This window comes from Amblyraja radiata, chromosome 14, assembly GCF_010909765.2.
Source record: "Amblyraja radiata isolate CabotCenter1 chromosome 14, sAmbRad1.1.pri, whole genome shotgun sequence".
Lineage (NCBI taxonomy): Eukaryota > Metazoa > Chordata > Chondrichthyes > Rajiformes > Rajidae > Amblyraja > Amblyraja radiata.
This window is the reverse complement of record NC_045969.1, coordinates 54,990,052-55,014,971: the sequence shown is the minus strand read 5'-3', so window position 1 is coordinate 55,014,971 and position 24,920 is coordinate 54,990,052. Positions and strand designations below refer to the sequence as shown.

At 45.9% G+C, this 24,920-nt stretch overlaps 1 long non-coding RNA gene across 1 annotated transcript; it reads right to left on the bottom strand.

Annotated features, from left to right (window-relative positions):
• Positions 1–17,667: 17,667 nt before the first annotated feature.
• On the bottom strand, positions 17,668–24,920 carry LOC116980929. Its single transcript, XR_004414108.1, has 3 exons — positions 24,910–24,920; positions 24,413–24,417; positions 17,668–17,901 (listed from the first exon to the last, which is right to left on the bottom strand). It is a non-coding gene; the product is annotated as an uncharacterized LOC116980929 (long non-coding RNA).

Sequence of the window (24,920 nt, the reverse complement as noted above, 5' to 3'; positions counted from 1 at the left end):
AGAACCCGTAACCCCCGGCACGTGACCGTGCCCCCCCCGCCCGTCCCAAACACGTGCAACCGCCCAAACGCCCTAACACGTGGCCCTGCCGCCTCAGGGCGGACGGGCGCCGGGACGGTTGAGCTGGGGTTCGCCTCGCCTCAGTCCCCGGGCAGGACCTCGACGCTTTCCCGTCACCTGGAGAAACCCCACCCCACGAGAATGCGGACAGGTACGTGGATAGGAAAGGTTCAGAGAGATACAGGGCAAACGTGGGCAAAGTAGACCTGTGTAGATGGGGCATCATGGACGAGTGGGCCGGGAGGCCTATTTAGTATAGATAGTATTTAAATAATAGTATTTCCGACCTCTGTGACTTAATTTAGGTGTGTGGGAGTGCTCGGGGAGGGGTAGCACCTCTGGGGGGTGGTAGCACCTCTGGGGGTGGTGGTGGGTGGGGACATGTCGTGCTCCTTTGAGGGGTACTTCGTCCACCTTTGGTCCACACCTGGCACCCAGTTGTGCTCCTGTTAACATGGAGGAGGAGCCATCTTGGGGAACGGCTGCTAACCAGCAGCCGTCCGTTTAATTCACTTTTTTTTGTAGTTTTAGTGAGTCCTGTGCCTTGTTTGTGGGAGAAATAGACTTTTTAATGTGGGGGGAAAGGGGTAACAATATTTCTAGGTCCCTACCTGGTCGGTGAGGCAGCTTTTTCTCTGGGCTGCCCCGTCGACCCGTCCTCGTGGCCTACCAGCGGGAGTGGAGCAGCGTTTTCCTGGCGGGGACCGCCCAGCGCTTCGGTGGCGGCACAGTGCTGGAGCGCTATCGCGGAGCGGAGCGGGCGATGTCTTGCCTGGGTCGCCGCGCTGGATCTTGTGTGTAAGTGTGTAAGTGAATATGTTAGTCTGTGTCCAAGATGGCTGTCGGAAGGGAGAGTGTACGCTGGCGCGGTTTAGCTGCTGCTGCTCTCTCTTCACATGCGACAGCGGCCACATCCTGGTAAACTAGCAATGTTACAAAATTTTGAGATTTTAAAAATCAAGTCTGCAATTTATCCCATCAGATAAAGTATAAAAAGAAGTTTAATTTGACACCTAATTCACTTTCATATCTCAAGTATTAAAAAAGTTATGGCCATTTTCATACTCGGTAATTAGCATCTTGTTCCCTATTGATTTTCTATGGACATAACAAAAAAGCTGTGATCGTGGACAGTCAAAAGCCCATAACTTTCTTAAAAATTAAGAGAATTGAATGAAATTTTCAGTTATCATAGATTGAAGCATTCTGAAACAAATATAAAACAATCTTACTTGGATGACCTGAAATTAAAGCATATAATTAGCTAGTTACCAAATTGTAGCTAATTCCAAACTTCAATTACTAGATCTAAACATCTATCCATTTCTTAAGAAAAGATTAACATTTTTAAATAGCCTAAGTGTCCAAATAACATTCACAAAGAATTCACAATAAAACATGTTTTAAATCTCATTTACATTAATTTATAGGTCAAATGGAAGGAATTTAGTGTTCAATTGCTGTAAATTAATGGCCATTTAAATCAGCTTTCGAGTGGGACCCTGTGGAACGCGCTGGTTTAGAACGTTCCCATTGCAGTAGATTTGAAGCCCAAATGCCCAGAAAAATACGGCGGGATTTAATGGGGCCCCAAATTAGCTACTCGCAACATTAAACTTTGTATAAAGGGATCTTAAGAAGCGCTTTTTAATGTAAAAATAAACAACCTACCTTCCGTTGTTCCCTGTATGAGATCCGGCCCGTGGTCGGCGGTCGCGGGTTTGGAGGATAATTTTTAAACTATTATAATTAAATAAACCCGCTAAATGTAAAAATATCTCCAGCGAACAAACTTCCAAGCGATTTTTCGTCAGCAACTCAGCAGGCTGAACAAGCTCGATTTGAACAGCCTAGGGAAAATCGTGTTTTAAACCCGCCCCCCTCTCAATGGTGCCAAAATCGCATACTTGACAGATCTGGACAGATCTGCAGCGACGCTTAAGGTAGATTTTGCAACATACCTAGGTAAGCTGCTTCGGCTGGCGGGCTAAACCAAGTGAGGGTTGCGGACGGGTCTCAAATCAAACCGCCGGTAGATTCAGCCTAACGTGCGTACTCTGTTCCGGAGGATTGGGCGGAGGAAATCCACTGGAGGGTTCAACAGCCAGGAAGACTGGTGTGCAAAGGGCATGTCAAAGCACGAAAGAAGACATGGGATAGGAATGTCACAAAATTTTGAGACTTTAAAAATCAATTCTGTAATTTATCCCATCAGATAAAGCATTAAAAAACCTTTAATATTTACCTAATTCACTTCCATATCTTCAGTATTAAAAAAATTATGGTCATTTTCATACTAGGAAATTAGCATCTTGTTCCCTATTGATTTATATTGATTTAACTCAAAAGCTGTGATCGAGGACAACCCTTGTCACAAGGGCTGTTTTACACAGACATACATACAGGTTCAACATGGCGGCGGCCACAATCTGATCTGTATGTACTGTGGAAGTTTTTAGTCAGATATTTAGCATGATCAGGTATAGACAATTACACAATACGGATAATGATCATGTTGCCGATATCGGGGCCTAATTAACATTTCGCATCATCAGATTAAAATTAAATTACACCAAAAAATAGATAAGAAGTTAAGTAAACGTCCTACATACCTTTTGTTTTAGCCTGAACTTGCAATCTGTGATTTTGAAGGCCTTGAATTTGAGCCCCGACTTTCAAATCCAGCGATTCAATAGACCAGCAACGTGTTGGAAAAAAAACGCGAACGGATGACAAAACGGGATTTCCTCAACATCATAAGGTTGTTGTAAGAGGAAATCCCTCCCTGACAAGAATAAAACACCTGCAGTTTACTCCCCACCCCCCTACAGCCTCTCGAGTCCCGCGCACAGCAGTCTGCAGATCTGGAGCACCACTGATGGCAGGATTGGAACAACGCTACAAGGGAGATTCCAGCAGTAACGTCTAACTGTGCCACGGAATCCAGCTCCTGCGGCCGAGAGGATGGGGTTGCTCGTGTGTTCCTCTCCACCTTAATGTCTCCCATGCACAGCTTTTTGTGCAAGTCTAGACAAAACCATGCTATTGTCGTCTCTGACGGGCCATCACCATGACTTAATTATTTGTTGCAATTCAGAGTAATTCTAAAACACTGGGTTTGGTATAGTGCAGCAGTGGAAACTAAGAGCAAGTTAATATTTCAATATGTTCACTTATTTTTTCATTAATTATTTATAGTTTGGAGTTACGCAGCACCAAAAGCCCTTTGGCCCAGCCTGTCGTACCATTAGCTCTGTCCATTGCTTATATATTAGCTCCAAAACCATGAGCTCTTGTCATTTAATCTTTTTAGAAGCACCTTTGTGTACACCTGTTGAAAGACAAAAACAATAACATCTACTGTTCCCCTTTATCTCTGGTTGGAACTTTCTCTCAAAAGGTAAACTTGTCAGCTGTAGATTCCTCTTTATGAAACCATGCTGACTCTGCTTCTTCTTCTTGCGTATGGCGTGCACAGCCTAAAGTTGTAGGACAACTTGTTCTATTTGATCTTACTTGATTGTGCATGCCAGGTTGATTGCATTCGTCGAAACAGGGCGGACCACGTGAAGGTTGCAATCTCCCACCCCCTGACTGCTTCATTAGCTTATAATTCTCCAAATGTTATTATTTCCATTATAAATTATTTCTAATATCTTCCGTCACGTGACGTTGAACTATTCAGCTCATTGATACCTGATTTTCGGTCTCCTTTTTCGAATGGGTGTTAAAATGCCAGCTTACCAGTTCTCTGGGTCTTCACCAAAATCTAATGATTCACCATCTCAATAGACTTGTCTGTTATGAGCCTACAATGCAAGCACCTGGGTTAGGAGACTAACAGCATTCATAAATAACATCTCCTGAACAACATTAAGTCTTGGACTGATAAGTGTTAAGCAGCATTTGCATTGTCTCAAATGCCAGGTGATAACTACCTCCAGCAGGAGATACTCTAAAGGGTCCAGGTTGTGTAGATTAACCATATTAATCTCTGCCAATATAATCTTCATCACATATACTATGCATGATACACATTCCACCATGCTATGTGATCCAGTCTGGGACTTGAGTAAGGAATGCAGTTACTGATATCAACCCTGCTTGTCCCTAGCTCGTCAGTCTGTAAATTGATACCAATGCAGTACTATATTATTCTCTTTGCATACGTTTTAATAAAAAGCCTTGTGGTTCACCTAACACTTTGTAATGGAGTGATTACAAAACATGGTGTCACAAGTGGGATCCGAACCCACACCTCCACTTGGATACCAGAGGTTGGGTATTCTGCAGAGAATGTCTTCAAAAGTCATCTACTGAGCACAAATTAGGAGCTGTGTGGAATATTTGCAATTTATCACAGTAAACGCAGCTCCAACATCACTCATTTTGGTTTGGTTTAGACATACAGGCCCTTTGGCCCAACGAATCTGCACCGACCAGTGATCCCATTAACACTAGCCTGTACACAAGCCTAAGACCTTGGGAGACAATTTCACACTTCTACCAAGTATACAAATCTAAGTCAAATGGTCTACAAACCTGTATGTCTTTGGAGTGTTGGAGGAAACCGAAGATCTCGGAGAAAAGCCACACGGTCACGAGGAGAACGTACAAACTCCATAAAGAAAGCACCTGTAATCGGGATCGAACACGTGTAACCAGCATTGCAACCATTGCAAGGCAGCTACTCTACCGCTGCGCCACCGTTCCGTTATTCGGGAACATGCAATCCATTTCATTGGCACTGCATCTGCCATCTTAAAACGCTCATTCTTACCATCCTCAAATGTGGCCACCGTGTATAATCTGCAAGAATGCTGCAGAAGTTTGCTAAGCTGTCAATGGCAGATGCATTAAGGGCCTGTCCCACTTGGCCGTCATTTGCATGCCATTTACGCAACCTGGTGGCATGTGGGTAGCACGGTACGGGCGCGTGGAGGAGTGTGGAGTTGTGCGCGGTATCGCGCAGCGCGCCAGGATTTCGTGCTGTACGAAATCTGCGCACCACCGAGTAAATGATGGCCAAGTGGGACAGGGTGATGTTTCGAGTCGAATGGGTGACGTTTCGGGTCGAGAGCCTTCTTCAGACTGAAACATCATCCATTCTTTCTCTCCAGAGATGCTGCCGGTCCCGCTGAGTTACTCTTGCATTTTGTGTCTATCTTCAATTTAAACCAGCATCTGCAGTTCCTTCCCACAGATTAACTTGGTCTGCAACTTGCTACTTTTCATTCACCTCTTTTTTTGAATAGGGGCATTACATATGCAGTTTTTCCAATTGCTAGCACCACTCAAGAAACTGGAACATTTTAGAAAATCACCATAAATATCATAAACTGGGTAAATATAAACTGGGTATTGAAATGACGTCACGCACTCCAGCGGCTGTGCGGACGCATGATGACGCGCTCGACAGTCACTACCAGCCTGTCGCGTAAATGACGGCCAAGTGGGACAGGCCCTTAACCAACAGCCAATATAATTTTCCATGACCAAACCCTGGGTCAGTTGCCAATATTTACTTTGATTCTACTAAATGGTAATTTTCAAGTTTTCTCAATTAATTTCAAAAGAACAATAGTACAAGACTAGATCAATTGTGTAAGCCTGGAGGAGCAAGATACTGCAGGTGCTGGAATCTGGAACAAAAACATACAGCTGGGGGTACTCAGCTTTTGCGGAGGCAATGGAATGATCAAGTCAGATGTATTTTATTGTCATGTACTGAAATGGAACAATGAGCTTCAGATTTGCAGCAGTACAGAAGATAGACACATAAAGCTGGATTAACTCAGCGGCACAAGCAGCATCTCTGGAGAGAAGGAATGGATGACGTTTCAGGTCGAGACCCTTCAGCCTGGCTAGAGTTAAGGGAAACGAGAGATATAGATGGTGATGTAGAGAGAAAGAACAATGAATGAAAGATATGCAAAAATGTAACAATGATAGAGGAAACAGGTAAGCTGTTTGTAGGGTGAAAATGAGAAGTTAGTGCGATATGGGTGGGGGAGGGATGGAGAGAGGGGGAATGCCGGGGCTACCTGAAGTGAGAGGTCAATATTCTTACCACTGGGCTGCAAGCTGCCCAAGCAAAATATGAGATGCTGTTCCTCCAATTTGCATTTAGCCTCACTCTGACAATGGAGGAGACCGAGGAGTGAAAGGTCTGTGTAGGAATGGGAAGGAGAATTGAAATGTTTAGCAATCAGGAGATCAGGTAGGTTCAGGCGGGCTGAGCGAAGGTGTTCTGTGAAATGATCGCCCAGTCTGCGTTTGGTCTCGCCGATGTATAAGAGTCCACATCTTAAACAACGGATAACAGTAGATGAGGTTGGAGGAGGTGCAAGTGAACCTCTGCCTAACATGAAAGGACTGTCGGGGTCCCTGGACTGTCGAGGGAGGAAGTATATCCACAGGATTTTGCATCTTCTGCGGTTGCAGTGGAAGGTACCTGGGGAAGGAATGGTTTGAGTGGGAAGGGATGAGTTAACCAGGGAGTTGAGGAGGAAACAGTCTCTGCGGAAGGCGGAAAGGAGTGGAGATGGCAAAATGCAGCTCGTGGTGGGATTCTGTTGGAGGTGGCGGAATTTTCGGAGTATTATGTGTTGTATGAGACGCTGATAGGGTGGAAGGTAAGGACAAGGGGGACTCTGACTCTGTTGCGACTGGGGGGAAGGGGAGCAAGGGCGGAACTGCGGGGTACCGAGGAGACACGAGTGAGGGCCTCATCTATGATGGGAGAGGGGAACCCCCATTCCCTAAAGATTGAGGACATCTCAGATGTTCTAGTATGGAACATCTTATCTTGGGCGCAGTTGCAGCGTAGATGGAGGAATTGGAAGTAGGGAATAGTCTGCAGGAAGCAGGGTGGGAAGTGGGCTTGTAATAGACGTCAGTCAATAGTCTATTTCTTGTGATGGAGACTGAGATCAAGAAAGGGGAGGGAGGTGTCGGAGATGGTCCAAGTAAATTTGAGTGCAGGATGAAAATTGGTGGTGAACTTGATGAAGTCCATGAGTTCTGCCTGGGTGCAGGAGGTACCACCGATGCAGTCATCAATGTAACGGAGATAGAGTTCGGGGATAGGGTCAGTGTACACCTGGAACAGGGATTGTTCAACGTACCCTACAAAGAGGCAGGCATAGCTGGGGCTCATGTGGGCGCCCATAGCTACACCTTGGGCTTGGAGGAAGTGGGAGGAGTCAAAGGAGAAGTTGTTGAGGGTGAGGGCCAGCTCCACTAAGCGGATTAGAGTGTTAGTAGTGGGAGATTGGATGGTTCTGCAGTCGAGGAAGAAACAGAGGGTTTTAAAGCCCTCCTGGTGAGGGATATAGAGTGACAACGTCCATAGTAAAGATGAGGGAGTGGGGGCTCTGAAAGCAGGGCATATGAGGTATCGTGGACATAGGTCAGGATAGATTGGACCGGGAGAATAGGATGGAGTTGAGGTACGTGGAAATCATTTCCGTGGGACAGGAACAGGCAAAAATAATGGGTCTGCCAGGGTAGTTGTGTTTGCGGATTTGGGGAGCAGGTAAAAATGGTTTGGGAAACGATAATGTTGGAGGCTGTGAAAGTCGGACAGCCAAAAGTGATGAAATCAGTAATGGTGTTTGTGAGTGAGACCTGGTGCTCATATGTGGGATCATGGATCCAAGGATAAGTCAGAGGAGGTGTCAGAGTTGTCGCCTGGCCTCAGCCTGGTAGAGGTCAGCGCGCCAGACTACCGCGGCACCTCCCTTGTCGGTGGGTTTGATTATATTGTCGGGGTTGCTGCAGAGTAAACGAAGGGCTGTACGTTGAAAAGGGGTGAGGTTATAGTAGGTAAGGAGAGAGGAAAAGTTGAGACGGTTGATGCCACGCCGGCAGTTAGAAATAAAGAGGTCTACAGAGGGTTGAAGACCGTTCTGGGGTGTCCAAGTGCAGGGGGGGGGGGGGGGGCAGTGGAGACGGGAGAAGGGGTCATCACTGGTTGGTAGAGATTTCCCGATGCTGCAGGAGTTTAGGGCCTGGGAAGGGCCCGTTTGGGTTACGAGTCACTAGTGGCATGGTCAAAAGTGACAAAAACACACTACATCTATTTGTTTGTGCACGTCGGGTTGATTGCATTTGTGGAAACAGGGTGGACCACGTGGAGGTTACAATCTCCCATCTTGAAATGCGAAACCACCATGCATCCATCCTCAGCAACCGTAGATTTAGGGTCTCGCTTGGGAACCAGACCAGCTCTGTCAGGACCCTGAATGATGTTCTCCCCCAGGGCTCTGTCCTAACTCCCCCACTCTTCAACATTTCTGTGAGTGACATGCCAACTACCTCGTCCAGGAAGTTTGCACATGCAGATGACCTTGCCCTTGCCTACCAGGGAGCTGCCCCTGAGATTATCAGCAGAGTGCTAACCCAAGACTTGAAGGGGATGGAGGAGTACGGCACCTTCTGGCGATTTCACCCTAACCCATCAAAGCCAACTGTTACCCAATGCAAAGCTCCTAGTGTTCTTTTCTGGTAAGCCGGTGAAGAATGAAGAATTCCCCAAGTACCTCGGAGTCACCCTCGTTCGCACCCTTACCTATCATGAACACCTGAAGAGGGTGGCTGATAAACTGAAAGCAAGGGCTCTAGGGTCCTTGGAGTATCTGGAGTATTGTGCACAATTTTGGTCTCCTAATTTGAGGAAGGACATCCTTGTGATTGAGGCAGTGCAGAGTAGGTTCACAAGATTGATCCCTGGGATGGCGGGTCTGTCATATGAGGAAAGATTGAAAAGACTAGGCTTGTATTCACTGGAGTTTAGAAGGATGAGGGGTTATCTTATAGGATTATATAAAATTATAAAAGGACTGGACAAACTAGATGCAGGAAAAATGTTCCCAATGTTGGGCGAGTACAGAACCAGGGGGCACAGTCTTAGAATAAAGGGGAGGCCATTTAAGACGGAGGTGAGAAAAAAAGTCTTCACTCAGAGTTGTGAAATTGTGGAATTCCCTGCCACAGAGGGCAGTGGAGGCAAAGTCACTGGATGGATTTAAGAGAGAGTTAGATGAAGCTCTAGGGGCTAGTGAAATCAAGGGATATGGGGAGAAGGCAGGCAGGGGTTATTGATTGGGGACGATCAGCCATGATGACAATGAATGGCGGTGCTGGCTTGAAGGGCCAAATGGCCTCCTCCTGCACCTATTTTCTATGTTTCTAAGGGTCAACATCATTAGTAAACATACAAGCAACAGCTGGGGATCCAATGCACACACCCTCCGTACCGCAAGCTTAGCCCTAGTCTACTCAATAGCCGTTTAAATAGACAATAGGTTCAGGAGTAGGCCATACGACCCTTCAAGCCAGCACCGCCATTCAATGTGATCATGGCTGATCATCCACGATCAGTACCCCGTCCCTGCATTCTCCCCATATCTCCTGATTCCGCTACCTTAAAGAGCCCTATCTAGCTCTCTTGAAAGTATCCAAAGAATCGGCCTCCACCACCCTCTTTGAGGCAGAAAATTCCACAGACTCACAAATCTCTGTGTGAAAAAGTGTTTTCTCATCTCTGTTCTAAATGCCTTACCCCTTATTCTTAGACTGTGGCCCCTGGTTCTGGACTCCCCCAACATCAGGAACTTGTTTCCTGCCTCCAGCATGTCCAAACCCTTAATCATCTTATAATCAAAAAGATACCCTCTCATCCTTCTAAATTCCAGAGTATACAAGCCCAGCCGCTCCATTCTCTCAGCATATGACAGTCCCGCCATCCCGGGAATTAATCTTGTGAACCTATGCTGCACTCCCTCAATAGCACTTCCTCAAATTTGGAGACCAAGACTGCACACAATACTCCAGGTGAGATCTCACTAGGGCCCAGTACAACTGCAGAAGGACCTCTTTGCTCCTATACTCAACTCCTCGTGTTATGAAGGCCAACATTCCATTCGCTTTCTTCACTGCCTGCTGTACCTGCATGCTTATTTTCATTGACTGATGAACAAGGACCCCCAGATCCCGTTGTACTTCCCCTTTTCCCAACTTGACACCATTTAGATGATAATCTTCCTGTTTTTGCTACCCAAGTGGATAACCTCACATTTATCCACGTTAAACTGCATTTCCCATGCATCTGCCAACTCACCCAACCTCTCCAAGTCACCAAGCTTGTTCAACAGCTTGGGCTAATAGCTGCCACACCAAACGAGTTGACACTGTCCTTAACTCTGCAATGCGGGTCATCACAGGGACGCTTAATGGACCTGTCCCACTTAGGCGACTTTTTAGGCGACTGCAGGAGACTACGCAGTCGCCACATGTTCACGGGTGGTTGCTGAGGAGTCGCCTTAATGGTCGTGAGTATAGTGGCCATTTGGCTTGTTTTGTGTGTCATTAATTATGGCATGTGTCTTTAAATTTTAGACTGCCCGTTATATTTTGGGTGGGATTTATGACGTATATTGGGGTGTGTTTGCACTTAAGTTTCTTGCGCAGAAGCTTAGTTTTTAGTTTAGTTTTGGACCAGCATGGAGAAGGCATACCCTTTGACCATGCATAGTGTAACGGTGACTCAAGGAGTTTTCTAACGTTTAAAGCGATATGCTGGTGTTCGATGAAGATTATAGTGTACGAGTCGGAAGAAGGTTGGATGTATACCTTATTGTTTTTCATCAACAATAAAGAATTTATTAATCAAAAGGCTGTGTTATGGAGATTTATCTGTGAAGAAGCTCTGAAGGTCTCTGACGGAGAGCTCGCATGCATATAACGACATTCCCCTTAACCATGTAGTCCACTTAACGGCTAGATTGAGTAATCTTTTGAACGATATAAAAATCTGCTGCTACATTAAGTCGTGTTGGCGGCGCGACTCACCCGTTGCAGCGGCCCCTACAGCCTGTCTGTTATTTTTTTATTTTTTGTCTAGTTAAATGTTGTGTTGGTGTTTTTTTAATACTGGTTTTAAATGTGTATATGTGGGGGGCGGGGGGGGGGAGGGGTAAACTGTTTAAAATCTCTTCCCTGTCCGGGAGACCCGACCTTTTCCCTGTCGGGTCTCCGTTGTCGTTGGGGCCTAGCACCGTGGAGCGGCCTCCGACCTGAACGACCCGGGGGCTCGGGAGACTGCGGAGCTGCGGACTACTCACCATCGTGGGGCTGGCCGGCCTCGGAGCGTGGGGAGCGGTGGTGACTCGCTGCTGCAACTTGACTCCTGGGGCTCTGAGGCTCCAGCAACGCAGCCGCAGTTCCGGTGGACTGGGACATCGGGAGCTCGTGGGTCCGGGGGGAGAGACCGCTTCCCGGAGCTCCCGCAATGCGACTTCTCTGCCCGTGTCGCGGGGTTGGAACGCGTACATTGCCCGGCACGGCTTCATGGCCGTGGGACATTCCAGCGCCCGCCGGGGGCTCCAACATTGTGACTTTTAGACTGGGAGCGGGGCCGTAAATCGCCCGGCACGGCCTAAAATGGCCGTGGGACTTAGCATCGCCCGCCTGGGGCTTGGACATCGGGAGAGAAATGGAGAACAGGGGAGAGAAAAGACTTTGCCTTCCATCACAGTGGGTTCACTGTGATGGATGTTTGTGTGAATTAAATTGTGTGTATGTCTGTAGGAAATTGTCTTTGTTTGTATGGCTGTGGAAACGGAATTTCATTTGAGCCTCACTGATATTGGTATTGGTATTGTATTGTATTGTATTGTAAGTCAAAGGATATCTCCGACGGCGGGGTGAATGCCAGTCCCAGAGAGTGGGACAGAAGATTTGGCTGAGATCTCGAAAGAGGTTTTGGCCAGAAGACCGGTTGCAGCCGAGGAGTTAAAGACAATAGATCTCGGCCGGAGATGGCCTCGAGGTCTATCGACAGCGAAGAGACTTATCTGAAGACATTATCAGAAATTGTGAGTAAAATCAACTATTATTTTTGAATTTTGAAGCTGCAAAGCTTTAATTTTAAACGGCTTCTGTAAGAAGAGCCAGAAAGCTAGTGACTAGCTTGGAAGATAGCATAAAAGTGTTTTTCCAATCTATCTGGAGAAAGACGACCGACCTTGAATTTGTTTTGAAGTCTTGATAACACACATTCCTTCTGAATTTACATCATCTTTAAGCCCATGGATGTTTGAGAGATGTTGGCAACAATCTCAGTTTGTTATGGTTCAGATGAAAATGTTGACAAACTAGAATTAGAGCAACCAACAGAAGACTTTGTTCGTTCAATTTAAAGACTTGGCAATCTGCCAAGACCTCTTTAAAATCGTGGAACCTGAAGATGAAGAAGGTTTCATGCCTGAGGAACCACAAGGTGGCGAAGTCACGCTTAGACAAGGACAACCTGCCTGCCTGAAGGAAATTAAGAAGAGGACGTGTTTAACAGCTGGAGGTGCAAGACAACAAGATGCCCGAATAGAAGATGAAAGTACACCACAAGATAATATCTTGAAAGTATCTACACGAACATCAGGACATAAATCTGGTTCTACAGCCAGTTCGGTATCGAGGGTTTCTGCTCGATTGGGAGTTGAAGCTGATCTAGCCGCTCTCTCAATAGAAGCGGATGCCCTTGAAGATGAAACATTGATTGAGCAAGAAGAAGAGATGAGGCGAGGAGATGAGGCAACAAAAGGAACAGATGTGACGACAAAAGGAAGAGATGACGCAACAGCAGGAGCAGCTGAGGCGACGAAAGGAACAACTGGGACTAGACACAAAGATGGCGGTGGCCAAAACAAAGAAGGAGATACTGGAAAGAAAGGGTTCGAGATGCAGCTGTAGATTATCAAAGATGATGAGCTCTGGACCAAGAGGAAAAACTGCTCCAATTGAGTCAGCATTTGGATCAATTCCACAATCAGGGTTCACTGGATTTCATGGCTTTAAAAACCCATTGGAACAGAGTAAGATGGGTAAAACTTCATATCAGCAAATGAGTGCTAAATCGAAACAAACTACTAATGGAGCGTCTGTGGATGCTCGAGACAAACCAATAGTGGACCACGCTTTTCCAAGGCCTGATGCACAGGCTCGAACAGGCCAATTTGAGTCACAGAGGCCTGTTTATCAACAGGTGGAGCCAAGCTAAGGTTATCTGGATAGATTATTGGCATTGGTGAAAAGTCAAGCTGAATTCATAGCTCGACAAAATACCTCTCTCATTCTACCATCAGCAGAAATTCCTACATATGATGGAGATCCTTTGCAGTATGTAGCTTTCCTAAGGGCATTAGAAGACGTATTAGAAACAAAAGTTATGGATGAAAAGGAGCGCTTACGATTTCTGATGAAGTACATAAGAGGAGATGTTCAGAACGCCATACACAAGAAGAAGAAGAAGAAGAAGAAGAAGAAGAAGAAGAAGAAGAAGAAGAAGAAGAAGAAGAAGAAGACTCAGTGGTGAGGACTCCTTCCCATAGAAAAAGGCACGAAGGTGCAGGCGACAGAAGAAAAACTCTACCTCATGGCGGACCCGGAACTCGTTGAGGTGGGGACGGAGGGGAATGAAGTTGAGGCCTCTGTTGAGGACAACAGATCTGATCGGTGTTTCAGGTCGCGACCCTGCAACCAGGACTGAGAGAGGTGAGGGAAGATAGTCAATATGAAGAGTTGGTTTAGGCTTATTATTGTCACATGAAACGAAGTACAGTGGAATGCTTTGTATTGCATTCTATACACTCAGATCTGATATACTATACATAAATACAATCAAGTCAAACTCGAGTGCAATAAGTAGAGCAAAGGGGAAAAGAGAGGGGTGATTGTATCACATAATAGTAGATCCTTCTCTGGGAAGAGCATGCAAAGAGTTGCCACCAAAGATAGACACAAAATGCTGGAGTATCCCACAGCTCCGCTCTTGCTCCCCCTCCCCCTTGTCGCAACAATCCCCTTCGTCCTCACTTTTCACCCCATCAGCCTTTGCATACAGTACATAATCCTCTGACAATTTTTCCACCTTCAATGGGATCACACCACTAGCCACATCCCATCAACACCCCTTTCCGCAGAGAATGTTTCCTCCGCAGCTCCCTGGTTAACTCATCACTTCACACCCAAACCATCCCCAGGTACACTCCCCAGCAACCACAGGAGATGCAACAGCTGTCCCTGTATCTCCTCCTTCAACTTTGTCCAAGGACCTGACAGTCCTTTCGGGTGAGGCAGATTCACTTGCACATCATTTGCTGTTCTAGGTGTGGATTCCTATATATCGGCGAGACCTAGCACAGGCTTGGCGATCGCTTTACTGAACATATCCGCTCAGTCCAATTAGGCCTACGTGATCTTCCAGTTGCTAAACACTTTAACTCCCCCTCCCATTCCCATACTGACATTTCTGTCCTGGGCCTCCTCCACTGTCAGAGTGTGGCCCAGCGCAAAGAGAAGGGATAGGTGATGTTCAATGAAAATTGGAGGAACAACACCTCATATTTTGCTTGGGCAGCTTACAACCCAGCGGTATGAATATTGCTTTCTCTAACTTCAAGTAACCCTTGCTTTTCCTCTCTCTCTGTTCCTCCCCCTTCCTAGTTCTCCGACTAGTTTCACTGTCCTCCTGATTCAATTTTACTGATTGTATGCCTTGTCACCTTCCCTGTAGCTAACGATGAACTATTCTACATTTTCCTTAATCTCTATCCCCTTTGATCTGTGTTTTCCAACCTTACCCTTCCATATCTCTATGTTTCGCTCTCCCCTGACTCACTTTGAAGAAGGGTTTTAAGCTGAAACATCACCCATTCCTTCTCTCCAGAGATGCTGGCTGTCCCAGTGAGTTACTCCAGCATTCTGTGTCTATATTTGGTGTATAGCAGCATCTGCAGTTCCTTTCTACACAAATAGTTGCCATGTTCTGGTGGCATCTTGCATCGTGAGTGGGAAGGGTGAGACGGAGGCCAGTGGGTAAGGTATAATCAGGTGAGATAGGGGATGAAGAGTCGATAGAGTCAGGTGGAGAAAGCGAAGTTGCGAAGATAAGGTTTGGGTTAGAGACAGGATAGAATGTGATAAGTGGTGTGATAATTATTGATCAGGAAAAATACCTCAATTCATCATGACTGAGCTAAATCGTGGAAAGCCCCTTTCTTAGAGCAATGTGCCGAGTATTTTTGCTAGATGGATTGCAGAAGCTGCTCAAGAAGTGAAAGGCTATGATAGGTCAGCAGTAATTGAATAAATATAAATTATTTATTTGCGAATACAATGGGATAAATTGCCTCAGAGTTTCTTCAGCTTTGTGAAAACATGATTTGCAGTGAAGAAACTTGAGGAACTTTCCCTCTGCAATATTCCAACAATACACAGGGATAACACAGTCATGTTTACGAACTTCATTATTAACAAAGTGGATGTGGCAGATAGGTTAAAAGACAAAGCAAAACCTATTGATTATATGCAAAATTTATTGCTGGATGCTAAACAAAACCGCTGAGATTCATGATCTGGTGACAGTTGTGAGTAAGCTCTAACACTGAACAGTTATAGTGAATTAGCCCTCGGGTAAAATCATCGCCAAGAGCAATAATAAATCTAATCCTGGCAAATAGAAACCTATAGAAGAATACATCCTGTGAGAAATATATAACATTGAGAAGGATAAATATAAACTTTTTCACAGGGTGGAAATGTTAAAGACTGGAAGGCACAGCTTTAAGATATAGAGGGGCAAAGTTTAAAGGGGATATGTGGGAATTAGAAGAGGTGAAGGAGATTCATTTAACTTGGCGTTATGTTCTGCACGGACATTGTGGTCTGAAGTGCCTGTCCCTGTGCTGCACTGTTCTATGTTTATTAGTCTTATTTCAGAAGAACAACGTCACAGATTCCACTTTGGTAGCGTACAATCCAATGGCATGAACATTAATGCTTACAGTTTCTGGGAACCAACACCCCCGATCCACTTAGGTTCTCTCTCCTTTTGTTCATCTTTCCTATTTTAATTCACCCATCAGCCACACACCTTTCCACCTGGATTTCTTCTCTCTCCTAGCCTTTCCTGTCCCCTGCCTGTCTGTTCCATCTGCCCATCATTCCTCTACAACAATCAACAACAATCAGTTTTATTTGTCACTTGCACATAAAGTGCAAGTGAAATGAATTTGCCAGCAGCGGTACAATGAAAAAGAACACACAAAAACACACTAAAAATTTAACACAAACATCCACCACAGCATTCATCTCTGTGGTGGAAGGCACAAAATTTGGCCAGTCCTGCTCCATTTTCCCCCGTGGTCGGGACCTCAACCCTCCGCAGCCATCGCTGCGGGCGTCCAGATGTGCAGACAAGGTAAAGTCCAGGTAAGTCCTGAATCGGTGCCTCTTCACCGGAGACCGCGGCTTCAGGTTGGTGTAGGCCGGTGGTCGGAGATTTAAAGTTCCCGCCGCGCCGCAGCCAGAAGCACCGCAGACTGCAGGGCCGGCAGTCGAAGCTCCCCTCCAGGGATCCCCGGCGAGGGACCCCGCTCCTGATGGTAAGTCCACGCCGCGCCTGCGGTAGAAGTAGGCCGCGGGCCAGCATTCGGAGCTTCTTCCCCCCCCCGGGTCCCCAACGAAGGATCCCTGGCCAAGGACGCCGCGCCAGCTGGAGCTCTGCAGACCCTGGCTCAGGCTGCCGCGGGCCAGCGAACGGAGTGCTCCCCACCGAAAATCCGCGCTGCGCCCGCCGCTGAAGCCCCGGGCGCGTCTCCGGGAAAGGCCGCACCAATCCTTGCTGTTAGGCCACGGGGGAGGCGACATGGAAAAAGTCGCCTCTCCGTGGAGGAGGCGACCGAAGCGGTTTCCCCCTTACCCCCCCACACCACCCCCCACACAAGACACACAAAGAAACATTAAAAACCCACATTAGGACATACTAAAAAAAAAAGTTGAAAGAACTGACTGTCACCTTCCATCCTGTGTCACTACCTTCCCTTTCCCAGCTGACTCCATCTGCTTATCATTTAAGCCCACCTCTTCTAATTATACTTATCACTTACCGGCTCCAGTCTGGCCCCTTCATCCCATTTCTTTATCCCGGCTATCTTCCCTCTCCACTATCAATCCTGATGCGGAATCATAACCTGAAACCATTCTGTTGCCTGCACTGATGCTGCTTGCTCCGTTGAATTCCTCCAGTAGTTTATTTTTGCTCCAGATTTCAGCACCTGCAGTCTCCAGTCGTACAGTATGGATATCTTGAAATTAATTATTTCTGCTTCTTCTTATCGAGTCCACACACAAGATTAGAAGTTGTTCAGCCAGAGCTGAACACACTTCTCAGCATCTGCACAATGGTGTCTGTCTTGCGCTTCTTGTGCGTCTTGTGCGTGGTGGTGGAAAGATTGGTTGAAACAGGGCCGCGACGTGAACGCTCTTTCCTTGACCCCTCCTTGAACGCTCTTTCCTTGAAATTAATTAATTGAGAACACTTAAAAATGTACATTTAGTTGAATCAAAATACATCGCAAAAATTCATTCCTGATCAACTTCCTCTATTTTATGAGGAAATTACAAAAGTACATGGCTAGCCCCCAAAGCTTTAAAAAAACGTTTATTTACAGTTGAAAAGTCAGAGTTCAAAGTATATGTGGATCAGAACTTGTTTCAAAGAAAAAAAAAACAAATTGGGAAAGAGATCAGGATGGTATTCCAGGTCATTGGAGATGTCCGCGTTCTTTAGGAAACGGGGATTCCCCTCTTCCATTATAGATGAGGCTCTCACTAGGGTCTCCTCGATATCCCGCAGCTCCACTCTTGCTCCCCCTTCCCCATTCGTAACAAGGACAGAGTAACCCTTGTCCTAACCTTCCACCCCATCAGCCATCACACACAGCATATAATCTTCCAATATTTTCGCCACCTCCAACTGGATCCCACTACTAGCCACATCTCCACCCCATTCTGCTTTCCGCAGAGATAGTTCCCTCCGCAACTCCCTGGTCAACTCGTCTCTTCCCACCCAAACCACAAGGTACTTTCCCCATCAACCTCAGGAGATGCAACACCTGTCCCTTTACCTTCCCCCTTGACACCATCCAAGGACCCCGACAGTCTTTCCAGGTGAGGCAGAGGTTCACTTGCACCTCCTCCAATTTCATCTACTGTATCCGCTGTTTCAGGTGTCAACTCCTGTACATCGGCAAGACCAAGCGCAGGCTCGGCGATCGTTTCGTCGAACACCTCCGCTCAGTCCGCCTTAACTTACCTGATCTCCTGGTTGCTCAGCATTTTAACACCCTGTCCCTTTCCCAATCTGACCTTTTTGTCCTGGGCCTCCTCCATTGTCAGAGTGAGGCCCAGCGCAAATTGGGGGAACAGCACCTCATATTTCGCATGGGTAGTTTGCACCCCAGAGGTATGAACATTGACTTCTCCAACTTCAAATAGCCTTTGCTTTCCCTCTCTCTCCATCTGCTCCCCCTTCCCAGTTCTCCCACCAGTCTTACTGTCTCCAACTATGCTCTATCTCTATCCCGCCCACTCCCCTGACATCAGTCTGAAGAAGGGTCTCGACCCGAAACATCTGCTTTCTCCCCAGAGATGCTGCCGGTCACGCTGTGTTACTCCAGCATTTTGTGTCTACCTCAGGATGGTGGATAGATCAGTGGAGTGACCTACTGCTACAGTTTATAGCAATTAACTAGTTCAAATAATGAATGCATTTTTTATAAATTAACCCATTATATATGTTCTGGATAATTATGATGAACTCGCTGCATTTTCTGAAAAGCACTGCATTAAATTGCGGCAGATGAAGCAATATGGGCAACACATTGGAAATTAAGTGAATCACATTTACAGATGATGCGCAGCTATTTAAGGACAAAGTCAGTATTGATTATCAGAAGAATTGCAACCAAGAGATTTTACTGCTTTTGTCAATTATGTCAGAAAAAAGTAGCGAAAGGCGAATGACAATTGATTGATGGGAGAGCTGGGAGTTCCTCCAGCAGATTGTTTGTTACTCTAGATTTCTGCATCTGCAGTCTCTTTTGTGTCTCTTCGTGATGAACCTAGCAATAGCAGATTAAGTGTTTTATTATTTACTCTCGGCTCGTACATTGCTAACGTGACATCACGGGCTTCCACTGCTGACAAGGACAAAGGGGGCAGACAGGGGAATACAACCATCTCTCAAGTTGTTCACTTGGAGCTATCACCGATTCCAGGAGCATCCTAGCCATCTACTCTTTGAGAATGTCACCAGAAGCAAAACAGTGGTTCAAGAAAGGAGGATTAGTGATGAGTAATTTATTCCTGTGGAACTTCAGCAACATCTAGGGGTTGCAAGGATCGACACCAGCCATGACAATCATAACTAGAGCCAGGATGTTTAGGTGCTAAAAAACTCTGAAATAGGCAGGCAAAAAAGCATAATAAAGTTACAAAAAAGGCACGAAAAAGGCATCTATTGAGAGAAAAAAGGCAAAGAAGCATGTATTTCCACCACAAAAATATGGTTAAAAATGATAATATAAAGGTATACTACATTAAATGACCAATGTTGCCTGGTTGCACATAATTACTAGCAGTTTTCTCAAATTATCTGGTGTTAAACTATGCCGTCTGACAGACAGAATATGCTTCAGTTGTGAAAAACGTATTTCTACCTCAGCTGAGGTCACTGGTGCATACCCGAAACAAGCTACACACTCTATATTCATGTCGATACCTTGTGCATTACAATTACCTTTGAGAACTTTAGTTATGTTTTGTATTTCTTCAAGATCTTTGTTAGCTAATATCACTCTCACATTTTCCTTGTGATGTCTTTACTTACATCGCCAGGAATTTTACGAATATCGTCAGTTACTTTGTTGAAAACCTGCAAGTTATTCACTAATGTTTCACCAGGGAAGTGATAGCTTTGGGAAGTTTGCAAAATTGGAAGCAAATAAACAAGATCGCGGTGGAGGGGCTTTTTCTGCATGATTTCACTGACGATCCTGACTGCAGCAGATTCTTCTTCTTCAAAACAGTTGACGATTTATTTTATCTTTTCAAAATTTGCAGCATAGAGTACAGCAGAGAGCCATGTGCCCCACCTAGTCAAAACGGGCTGAGGAGGTAGCAGAATCTCGGGTGCCATTTCCTTGAACAACTGCACACGTGACGATGCTTTTAGGATGATTTTCTTGACATTGGAAACTAGGTGATCGACATTTGGAAGCAAGCTACGTATGCGCTTGGCAATTCTATGGTCCTTGAGCTAAGCATGTCAAATGCAACATTTTGGGGAATAAAACTGAGAGCATGAGCAGCTTTTTTCATATACGGAGCTGCATCAGTCAAAAACAGAAGAACATTCTCATGTTTTATACCTTCTGGCCAAAGTACAGCAAGTGATGATGTAAACAACTGAGCAATCGTTGAGCTGTTTGACTTCTCCAATACTTCCAATGTCAACAAATACTCCTTTAATGGTTGACCTGCCTCCAGTGTACCGATGACCACATTGGCAACATATCTCCCCACAGCATCGGTTGTCTCGTCTATTGAGATCCATATTTTGTTGCATGCAACTTAAACTCTAATTTTCTGCACAACAATGTTCAAGTTGCCGTCAACATATTTTTCCGTAATGATGACTCGCTCAGTATATGTTCCTTTGTGTATTTCTCTAAAATACCTCTGAGAGATTTGCATTCCAATTTCCACAGTGGAATTCCAGCATCAATGAATGCCTTGCACAGATCACTCAAAAACTCAGATTTGCGACGAGCCAGCAGTAAATGTAGTGAGGAGACAAGCTTGGGTATTTCGCTTGTGTAGTCTACACCCCAGCAGTATAAACATTGACTTCTCTAATTTTAGATAGCCCTTGACTTCTCCCTCCTTCCCCTCTCCCTTCCCAGCTCACCTTCTAGTCCTACTGTCTCCGCCTCTTTCTTTTTCCCGCCCCCACCCCCACATCAGTCTGATGAAAGGTCTTGACCTGAAACGTCGCCTATTCCTTCTCTCCGCAGATGCTGCCTCACCCGCTGAGTTTCTTCAGCATTTTTTGTCTACCTCTGATGTTTCCAGCATCGGCAGTTCTTTCTTAAATAGATCTTGGAGAAGACTGAACCATGATCATCTCAGAATTAGCACTGCCACATCCCCCACCAACAATTACATGGGCATCACCATTGATTATGCCAAACCAGCACATAAACATCCTGACTGGGGTAGACAAGTGGATGGTAGACAGAACCTTTTCTCAGAATGGAAATATCAAATACTCGAGGCAAAGCTTTAAGATGATGGGGGCAAAGTTTAAAGAAGATGTGTGGGACAAGTTTTAAAAAGAGAGCGCGGCGAGTGCCTGGAAAGTACTGCTAGGGGTAGTGGTGAGGGCAGACACGATAGTGATATTTAAGACACGTTTGGATGAGCACATGGATATACAGGGGATAGATGGAAATGATCACATGCAGCCAAAAGAGATTTGTTTAACTTGGCATTGTGTTTTACACAGACATTGTGGGCTGAAGAACTTGCTCCTGTACGGTTCTATGTACTGTGGAAATTGGGGTTGGGCAATAAATGCTGGCCTGACCTGAAGTGGAAGTGGCGGCGCTGCCTTAACAGCTACGGCTCGCCTGTAGTCTGTCTGTTTTTTTTCTTTTTTTGTTGGTTTCTTCTGTCCTGTTTTAGTTAATTTTAGTTTATTAGGTTGTGTATGTGTGGTGGGGGGGGAGAAACATGTTTTTGGTCTCTTCCTTCGGGGGAATGCGACTTTTTCATGTCGTATTCCCCGTCTCCGTCTGCGCTGAGGGCTAATGGCAGAGTTGGCGGCCTCCAACTGGGGCTGACCTCGAGGCTCTGGAGCAGAGCCAGCCAGGACTTACCAGCGCGAGGCTGGCCGACTTCTGGGCTGTGGCGGCGTACCGGTGTTCCGGCGGCCCGCCTTCGCTGTGGCACTGTTCCGGCGGCGGCGGCCTGACTTCGGAGGCTCGGCCGCGGGCCCAGTGGACGACATCATCGGGAGCTCGCAGGTCGGTGACCTGTTTTTCTGGAGCTCCCGCAACACCAGCTTCCTCCGCTGGACTGGAGGGCGGCAGCTTCGACCACCCCGGGCTGCGGAGTTTGAACAGGCCCGTTCGCGGAGCTCGGATTCAGCCGCGGGACTGACTTACTTACCATCACCCAGCGGGGTCACAACATCAGCAGCCTGGATTGCCTCAGCGCAGAGGGAGAACAAGGAGGGAAGAGACAAAGACTTTAAGACTTTTGCCTTCCATCACAGTGTGGAGGTGCCTGGTGAACTCACTGTGGTGGATGTTAAATTTGTGTTTATTGTGTGTTTTTGTTATTTTATTATATGTATGACTGCAAGGCACGACATTTCGTTCAGACCGGAAGGTCTGAATGACAATAAAGGATAGAAACATAGAAATTAGGTGCAGGAGTAGGCCATTCGGCCCTTCGAGCCTGCACCGCCATTCAATATGATCATGGCTGATCATCCAACTCAGTATCCCGTACCTGCCTTCTCTCCATACCCTCTGATCCCCTTAGCCACAAGGGCCACATCTAACTCCCTCTTAAATATAGCCAATGAACTGGCCTCGACTACCCTCTGTGGCAGAGAGTTCCAGAGATTCACCACTCTCTGTGTGAAAAAAGTTCTTCTCATCACGGTTTTAAAGGATTTCCCCTTTATCCTTAAGCTGTGACCCCTTGTCCTGGACTTCCCCAACATCGGGAGCAATCTTCCTGCATCTAGCCTGTCCAACCCCTTAAGAATTTTATAAGTTTCTATAAGATCCCCTCTCAATCTCCTAAATTCTAGAGAGTATAAACCAAGTCTATCCAGTCTTTCTTCATAAGACAGTCCTGACATCCCAGGAATCAGTCTGGTGAACCTTCTCTGCACTCCCTCTATGGCAATAATGTCCTTCCTCAGATTTGGAGACCAAAACTGTACGCAATACTCCAGGTGTGGTCTCACCAAGACCCTGTACAACTGCAGTAGAACCTCCCTACTCAAATCCTTTTGCTATGAAAGCTAACATACCATTCGCTTTCTTCACTGCCTGCTGCACCTGCATGCCTACTTTCAATGACTGGTGTACCATGACACCCAGGTCTCGCTGCATCTCCCCTTTTCCTAGTCGGCCACAATTTAGATAATAGTCTGCTTTCCTGTTTTTGCCACCAAAATGGATAACCTCACATTTATCCACACTATACTGCATCTGCCAAACATTTGCCCACTCACACAGCCTATCCAAGTCACCTTGCAGTCTCCTAGCATCCTCCTCACAGCTAACACTGCCCCCCAGCTTAGTGTCATCTGCAAACTTGGAGATATTGCCTTCAATTCCCTCATCCAGATCATTAATATATATTGTGAATAGCTGGGGTCCCAGCACTGAGCCTTGCGGTACCCCACTAGTCACTGCCTGCCATTGTGAAAAGGACCCGTTTACTCCTACTCTTTGCTTCCTGTTTGTCAGCCAGTTCTCTATCCACATCAATACTGAACCCCCAATGCCGTGTGCTTTAAGCTTGTATACTAATCTCTTATGTGGGACCTTGTCGAAAGCCTTCTGGAAGTCCAGATACACCACATCCACTGGTTCTCCCCTATCCACGCTACTAGTTACATCCTCGAAAAATTCTATAAGATTCGTCAGACATGATTTACCTTTTGTAAATCCATGCTGACTTTGTCCAATGATTTCACCACTTTCCAAATGTGCTGCTATCCCATCTTTAATAACTGACTCTAGCAGTTTCCCCACTACCGATGTTAGACTAACTGGTCTGTAATTCCCCGTTTTCTCTCTCCCTCCCTTCTTAAAAGTGGGGTTACGTTTGCTACCCGCCAATCCTCAGGAACTACTCCAGAATCTAAAGAGTTTTGAAAGATTATTACTAATGCATCCACTATTTCTGGAGCTACTTCCTTAAGTACTCTGGGATGCAGCCTATCTGGCCCTGGGGATTTATCGGCCTTTAATCCATTCAATTTACCCAACACCACTTCCCGGCTAACCTGGATTTCACTCAATTCCTCCAACTCCTTTGACCCGCGGTCCCCTGCCATTTCCGGCAGATTATTTATGTCTTCCTTAGTGAAGACGGAACCAAAGTAGTTATTCAATTGGTCCGCCATATCCTTGTTCCCCATGATCAACTCACCTGTTTCTGACTGCAAGGGACCTACATTTGTTTTAACTAATCTCTTTCTTTTCACATATCTATAAAAACTTTTGCAGTCAGTTTTTATGTTCCCTGCCAGTTTTCTTTCATAATCTATTTTTCCTTTCCTAATTAAGCCCTTTGTCCTCCTCTGCTGGTCTCTGAATTTCTCCCAGTCCTCCGGTATGCTGCTTTTTCTGGCTAATTTGTACGCATCATCCTTCGCTTTGATACTATCCCTGATTTCCCTTGTTATCCACGGATGTACTACCTTCCCTGATTTATTCTTTTGCCAAACTGGGATGAACAATTTTTGTAGTTCATCCATGCAGTCTTTAAATGTCTTCCATTGCATATCCACCGTCAACCCTTTTAGAATTAATTGCCAGTCAATCTTGGCCAATTCACGTCTCATACCCTCAAAGTTACCTTTCTTTAAGTTCAGAACCATTGTTTCTGAATTAACAATGTCACTCTCCATCCTAATGAAGAACTCAACCATATTATGGTCACTCTTGCCCAAGGGGACACGTACAACAAGACTGCTAACTAACCCTTCCTCATTACTCAATACCCAGTCTAAAATAGCCTGCTCTCTCGTTGGTTCCTCTACATGTTGATTTAGATAACTATCCCGCATACATTCCAAGAAATCCTCTTCCTCAGCACCCCTGCCAATTTGATTCACCCAATCTATATGTAGATTGAAGTCACCCATTATAACGCTTTTGCCTTTGTCGCACGCATTTCTAATTTCCTGTTTGATACCATCTCCAACT